Source organism: Euphorbia lathyris, chromosome 7, assembly GCF_963576675.1.
Source record: "Euphorbia lathyris chromosome 7, ddEupLath1.1, whole genome shotgun sequence".
NCBI lineage: Eukaryota > Viridiplantae > Streptophyta > Magnoliopsida > Malpighiales > Euphorbiaceae > Euphorbia > Euphorbia lathyris.
The window spans coordinates 39,320,264-39,328,163 of NC_088916.1; positions in this window are offsets into that span (position 1 = coordinate 39,320,264).

The following is a 7,900-nucleotide window of genomic DNA, read 5'->3' on the forward strand; positions in this document are numbered from 1 at the left end:
CTACTGAGCGTAGCTCAGCTGTGTGACAGCGGTAGAAAGGTCATATTCGATGCCTCTGGATGTCAAATTATTGAGAGAAAAACTAATGTTTTAATCCTGACTGATGCACGAATTGATAATGTCTTTATGCTGAATTTGGAAAAAAAAAATTCAAAAGAAATACGCTTAGTCTCAAAGGAAGCAAATATGGCACAGGAGACTTGGTCATGTAAGCATGGACCTCCTAGCCAAATTAGCAAGAAAGCAACTAGTTGAAGGATTGCCAAAACTCAAGTTTGAAAAGGATCAGTTGTGCAATGCTTGTCAATATGGGAAACAAACAAGAAAATATTTTCAAAGTAAAAATATTGTGTCAACCAAGCGTCCTTTGGAATTACTACACTTGGATCTCTTCAGACCAGTCCAGCCACTAAGCTTGGGTGGTAGAAGATTTCCCTTAGTCATTGTAGATGATTTCTCTCGCTACATGATAGCTCCCATTTGTATAGGGTTTTTAGACCCCCTTTAGTTCGTTTTTGTTTTATTTCCTTTTAACTTTAGTATCGTTTTGTTACATTTTAGTTAAAATTAGTAATTTCCATTATTTATGGCATTTTCTGTGTTTTCAGGTATTTTTAGGCCTATTTGAGCATTTCCGAACCAAACCCAAGCCTATTGGAGCATTTCCGGATTATTCAGGGACCGTCAGAGCACTTTTGGGATTCATCAGGGACCATTAGAGCACTTTTCGGAAGCCTAGGGACCTAAACAGATAAAAGTCGGAGCAAAATTGCCCCATTTAGGACCTGTCTCATCGAGACACTACATGTCTCGTTAAGACAGGCCCTTGTCTCGACGAGACGAGGCGGGGAAAGGCACACCAACGCCTTCCCCCTTGCTGGAATGCGTGGATCGGGCCCTAAAAGCCCATTAAAACACTTTGTAATTTTCTTTTTTTACCCTTGAGGCATTAGGGTTTCCTCCCTAACTCTATAAATAGGGAGCTTTGAGGGGGGGATTAGGTTTTAAATAATCAGAGAGCCGCTAGGGCGTTCTCTCCTCCACAATGTAGTTTTTAGCTTTTAGATTAGATTTTCCTGCTTTGTAGATTAGGTTTATTTCTGTTTTGTTATTTCTTTCAAGAACAATTGATGGGAGAAGTTCCTCATCTTCTATTTCTGTAATTGGAATCGGCAAAACGGGTTTTGGATTTCTATCTCTCCCTCTTATCTTTTCCTTTTATATTTAATTGAAGCTTTTTCCATTATTCATATATGCCTTTTGCTATGATTGGTTTGTCTATGAACTGATCCCCATCCAATTTGGGATGGGGATGAAATTGGTTGTATGAATATGTATGATTAGGGATCTAGGACCTTTGGTTGATCAGTTTATGCATACTTAATGCCTAGAAATTGTTAGGAACAGGATTTATGCTAGAATGAACATTGATAATGATCAACTAGCCTGTTTATGTATATAATGTGCTTAATGCCTGTGATCCTGACATTAAATAGGATTATAGATAGATGAGAACTGGCCACGGAATCGTCTATACCGAATTTGTATAAACCTGACCTCGCTAGAGACCACTAGGAGTGCGGCTTCGTGGCTGGGCTACGGCTTTAGCCTTAGTTGCCAATGAACCTAATGCTTTGCATGACCTAGGGTATATGCCTAATCAAGCCGTCACCCGAATGCATGTGAATAGGAAGGACAATACTGATCACATTAGTCTTTCACTTAGGGCAATTACCGTCAAATCATTGGTAAAACATAAATCTGAACTCCCTAAACACATACATAGGATGTATCAAAGGATTCCTCAGTCTAGGTTGTGTCATCCATTAATTCATCTTCTACCCTGTCAATTGTTCACTTTATTTTATATCTTTATTGCTTTCAATTAGTTAATTAGTTATAAAAAAACCCAAACATTTATCCAACTCTCTAAACAATTAGATCATTCTATGTAGATTTGCTAGTTGTAACAAATAGTCTTTGTGGTTCGATCTCGTGCTTAGCACAATATTACTTGTTGCGATAGGATACACTTATCCTATTAAATGCTATATACTTTATGAGCATCAAGTTTTTGGCGCTGTTGCCGTAGACTATTTCGTTTATAATTAGATTAAATTGAATAGGTTGAAATAATTGTTTAGATTTGTATATATTTATAAAAAAATATTTTTTTTGGGTTTTTCGTGTCGCCTCGTCGAGACGTAAAAAAAAATTATTTTTTAAAAAAAAACAAAATTTAAAAAAAATTACGTTTTTTCTTTTTCTTTTCTTTTTATTTCTCTATTCTTATGTTCGTTTTCTTTTTTTCTATTGGCAGAACCCTCTAATCGAAATACTCACCGATGCCAGATTGATTTTCAGGACTGCAGCTTGGATTTGAAAATTTAGCATCGGAAATTTGGGGTTGGATTGACAGCCACCCCTGATGGAGTTTTTCTATCCTATTTCTTTTCTGCACTTTATGTTTTGCTTTTATGTAATGATGGAAGTAGATGCATGTTGTAAGTGTGGGGAGGAGATACTAGGATATGATGATTTTTGATTCTGTCATTTGCATGTTTTTAATTTTTTTTGTTTTAAAATTTTTCTATATTAGGTTGCATGTTTTTGTTTTAATTTTAGGATTTCATGCTTACTGTTTTTGTTTGCTTTTTATTTTGATTCTAGGAATAAAAAGAATCATAGGCAGTTGAATTTGATACATTTAGCTATCCCGCAATACAGTTGACAATGCGCTTAAAAATTTGCACATTCTAAATGAAATTTATGCATGCGAAAAATCTTGAACAACGTTTGAGTCTCCAAAGAGTATTATTTGCCTAAAATTGACATGGAACGGAACGTTAGTTGAGGCTAGGATTGATACAAATAACCCTTAAATTGTGAGTTAGAGCTAGAAAGATCAATATTTTAGACTCATATTTAGGAACAATTGATCTCTTAGGTGTGGGATTACATTTATTGTCATTGTGCTCATAGGAATTGCATCCAATACTGGTTGAATTTTGTGTTTTTATTAAACTTGAAATGATTAAGCAACCTAGGTATAGCCCTTTGTGAAATTTAGCCTATTTCTTTGTTTAGCCAAAATCCCTTAACAATTCCACTAGATAAGCCCCTTTAAGCCTTTTGCCCATTTCTCTGATCAAACCTGTTACAAACCTTAGCCTTCTTAAATACATTTCTCACCCAAGTTAATTGACTCAATTTAGTTTTGATAAATCCTTAGACACACCTATCCTTCAAATTCCTGCTAGCAATCATTAAAAGGTTGTAATTTTAATAGAAAAAGCAACCTTTGCCCAATTGAATTTCACTCTTTTTCCCCTCTATTCTTAAAAAAAAAAAAAAAGAGGAAAGGATAAAAGATGTGTTTATACCATAGTTGCTTCCCGAATTCACAAAAACAACCTTGAGCTTCAACCTTCATACACTTAGCAGATAACGTGTCCCTTTTGGATTCTGACTTGCTTGAGGACAAGCAAGATTTAAGTGTGGGGAGGTGGTTGATAGCTCCCCAATGCTGAAAATGTGTCCTTTTTGCAAAAAAAAAATAACTATTTGAGTCATTAACTTTTTGCCTATAAATTACATTTTTCCTACCCCAACCTTTAGCCAATGTTACAACCATTTAAAGACCTATGATTTTGTTTAATTTTAATGCATTAATTTTGACCGGATGGATGATGCAATCCCAACGTGACCACTTTGTGCAATAACATGTAGAGAGTTTACACACAAAAAAAAATTTACCCAAACACTTGAGCGTTAGAGTGACCACTTGTGAGCTATCAATTTTAGTTCTCTTATTTCGTTTTCATTAAGTGTTGATTGATAAAACCAATTAATCAGTTTTGGAGACTCGTCTGAGGTTCATTATGTTTTTAATTGCAAAATGAGTAGTCTGAACTGTTGTGAATAATAAAGTGTAGTAGATTCTTGTTTTTGTAAGGGAGCTATTTGTTGATTTTTCTCTGCTTTGGATTCTGTCTTGCTTGAGGACAAGCAAGATTCAAGTGTGGGGAGGTTGATATCTCCCATTTGTATACCCTTTTTAGTTCGTTTTTGTTTTATTTCCTTTTAACTTTAGTATCGTTTTGTTACATTTTAGTTAAAATTAGTAATTCCATTATTTTTGGCACTTTCTGTGTTTTCAGGTGTTTTTAGGCCTATTTGAGCATTTTCGAACCAGACCCAAGCCTATTGGAGCATTTCCGGATTATTCAGGGACCGTCAGAGCACTTTTGGGATTCATCAGGGACCATTAGAGCACTTTTCGAAAGCCCAGGGACCTAAACAGATAAAAGCCGAAGCAAAATTGCCCCATTTAGGACCTGTCTCGTCGAGACACTACATGTCTCGTCGAGACAGGCCCTCGTCTTGTCGAGACACTCCTTGTCTCGACGAGACGAGGCGGGGAAAGGCGCACCAGCGCCTTCCCCCTTGCTGGAATGCGTGGATCGGGCCCTAAAAGCCCATTAAAACACTTTATAATTTTCCTTTTTTACCCTTGAGGCATTAGGGTTTCCTCCCTAACTCTATAAATAGGGAGCTAATCCTAATCCTTCAGGGGGAGATTAGGTTTTAAATAATCAGAGAGCTGTTAGGGCTTTCTCTCCTCCATAATGTAGTTTTTAGCTTTTAGATTAGATTTTCCTGCTTTCTAGATTAGGTTTATTTCTATTTTGTTATTTCTTTCAAGAACAATTGATGGGAGAAGTTCCTCATCTTCTATTTCTGTAATTGGAATCGGCAAAACGGGTTTTGGATTTCTATCTCTCCCTCTTATCTTTTCCTTTTATATTTAATTGAAGCTTTTTCCATTATTCATATATTCCTTTTGCTATGATTAGTTTGTCTATGAACTGATCCCCATCCAATTTGGGATGGGGATGAAATTGGTTGTATGAATATGTATGATTAGGGATCTAGGACCTTTGGTTGATCAGTTTATGCATACTTAATGCCTAGAAATTGTTAGGAACAGGATTTATGCTAGAATGAACATTGATAATGATCAACTAGCTTGTTTATGTATATAATGTGCTTAATGCCTTTGACCCTGATATTAAAGAGGATTATAGATAGATGAGAACCTGACCACGGAATCGTATATACCGAATTTGTATAAACCTGACCTCGTTAGAGACCACTAGGAGTGCGGCTTCGTGGCTGGGCTATGGCTTTAGCCTTAGTCGCCAATGAACCTAATGCTTTGCATGACCTAGGGTATATGCCTAATCAAGCCGTCACCCGAATGCATGTGAATAGGAAGGACAATACTGATCACGCTAGTCTTTCACTTAGGGCAATTACCGTCAAATCATTGGTAAAACATAAATATGAACTCCCTAAACACATACATAGGATGTAATCAAAGGATTCCTCAGTCTAGGTTGTGTCATCCATTAATTCACCTTCTACCCTGTCAATTGTTCACTTTATTTTGTATTTTTATTGCTTCCAATTAGTTAATTAGTTATAAAAAAAACCCAAACATTTATCCAATCCTCTAAACAATTAGATTATTCTAGGTAGATTTGCTAGTTGTAACAAATAGTCTTTGTGGTTCGATCTCGTGCTTAGCACAATATTACTTGTTGCGATAGGATACACTTGTCCTATTAAATGCTATATACTTTACGAGCATCACTACACATGGATCATCTTGCTCAGTAGCAAGGATGAAACATTTGAGATGTTTTCAACCCTTTGTAAGAAAATTGGAAACAATAAGGACTTAAAAATCGCTCATATCCGAAGTGATAATGGTGGAGAATTCAAGAACCAATTGTTTGATGAATTCTATGAAACCAATGGAATTGGCCATAATTTTTCTACTCCTGGAACTCCTCGGTAAAATGGGGTAGTTGAAAGGAAGAACAGAACTCTGGTAGAAATGGCCAGGACAATGCTGGGTGAAAATAGGCTTCCAAAGTACTTCTGGGGAGTAACTGTCAACACAGCGTGCTACATTCTCAATAGGGCTCTAGTCAGACCTATACTGAGAAAGACCCCATACGAACTTTGGAAAGGACGAAAACCTAACATAAGTTATTTTCGAGTGTTTGGTTGCAAATGTTTTATTTTAAACACTAAAGACAATCTTGCCAAGTTTGATTCCAAGGCTGATGAAGCCATTTTTTGGGCTACTCAACTAACAGCAAAGTATATAGAATTTTCAACAAAAGAACTCAAGTCTTAGAAGAGTCAGTCCATATTGAGTTTGATGAGACTAATCCTGCAGAGAAGGTCAATCAGATCTCAGAAGATTATCCTAGCCCAGCACCTGCTGAGCTGAGCACCACTCTTGAGTCATTTCCACTTGGACTCACCAAAGGTAAAAACGAAACCGAGATTACCTTTGTTGACCAATCTACTACTACATATATTGTTGAAACACCCAAAATCAAAGACATTACACTACCAAGAGAAGTCAGAATCCCTAGAGGACACTCTGAGAGCAACATTCTTGATGATGCTGAGAATCACCTCATGATAAGAAATCAACTAAGGAGGTAACTCAGCAATGTTGCGTTTGTCTCAGTTCTGGAACCCAAGAACTTTTCAGAAGCTGAGAGTGATGAATTCTGGATGAGTGCAATGCAATAAGAACTTGACCAATTCAGGAGGAATGAAGTTTGGGACTTAGTGCCACATCCTAAGAGTTAGAAGACAATCGGAACCATATGGGTTTTCCGAAACAAGCTTGATGAGCAAGGAAACATTGTGATGAACAAAGCCAGACTCATTGCTCAAGGATATAATCAGCAGGAAAGTATTGACTATTGGAGTTTAGTGTCCTAAAGACAATTGCTTTAGGATATAAATATTAATGAATAAATTGTTTATTTAGTCATTTGCTTAATCAGATATATAGCATAAATGTAACTATATATATAAAAGGCCTTAATCTTTCATAAAGAAAGTAATCCTAAGTTTATTAAAGTAGTTATAAAGTGTTCATACAAGCATGAAGTGAGACTGTACTTTATAATAGGGGTTGGCATATTACTATTGAGACTTGCATGTAATAGTGTTTTCTATCGAGACAGAGAGTTGATCTCACAAGCTTTAGATATGGAGATATCTAGACAGTTACATGGATTCGATGAAGGAGTTCATTAGGATTGGGACCCGACTTGAGATAACAGTATGGATTGATTTATCTAAGTATCAATTGTTCATCTTATTGGTATTAGTAGGTATAACTAATCCTCGGAGTCAAACATTCATTAATTAGTGATTCTGAATTATAGAGTATGATGCTTTGATTCTGTGCAAGCACGATCCACTACAGGGGAGGCCCTGGGTGTGTGAGAGCAGGGTTGGGTATCACATAAAGTAATTGCAGAATAGTTAATGTTAAATTGATCATTCGTCACTCCTAATAAATGGGGGATATATCCAAATGGCCGTTTGTGGTGAATTGACTGAAATCCTTGCAAGGTGATACAGTTAAGAGTAGAAATAGAAATTTCACTTAACTTATCTTTCAGAGTAAATTCAACATGTACAAGTAAAAATGGACTCTTCGTTATATGTAACCTTGACACGTTCCATGGTTATAAGGAATTGACCCAAAGGATATAGTTGATGAAGGATCGTATTATACTGCACCTAATGCGGAAAGGTTAATGTCAGTTTTCAACCTGACTTCTTATTTGCACTGGGGGAATGTCCTAGGTTCTGCTAGTAACAGCTCGCGACGACATTCTGTTATATATATGTTGAAATTCATCAGGATGAATTTTAATCAGGATGAATTAAATTTTAAAGGCTATATACGGCTACTAGCAATAAGGACCTAATGGCTCGCACATGGGACTTGGAACTAGAGGATGAAACTGTAATTAGTGGGATATTAATGCATGGGCCGAAATTTTGTAATTAATTA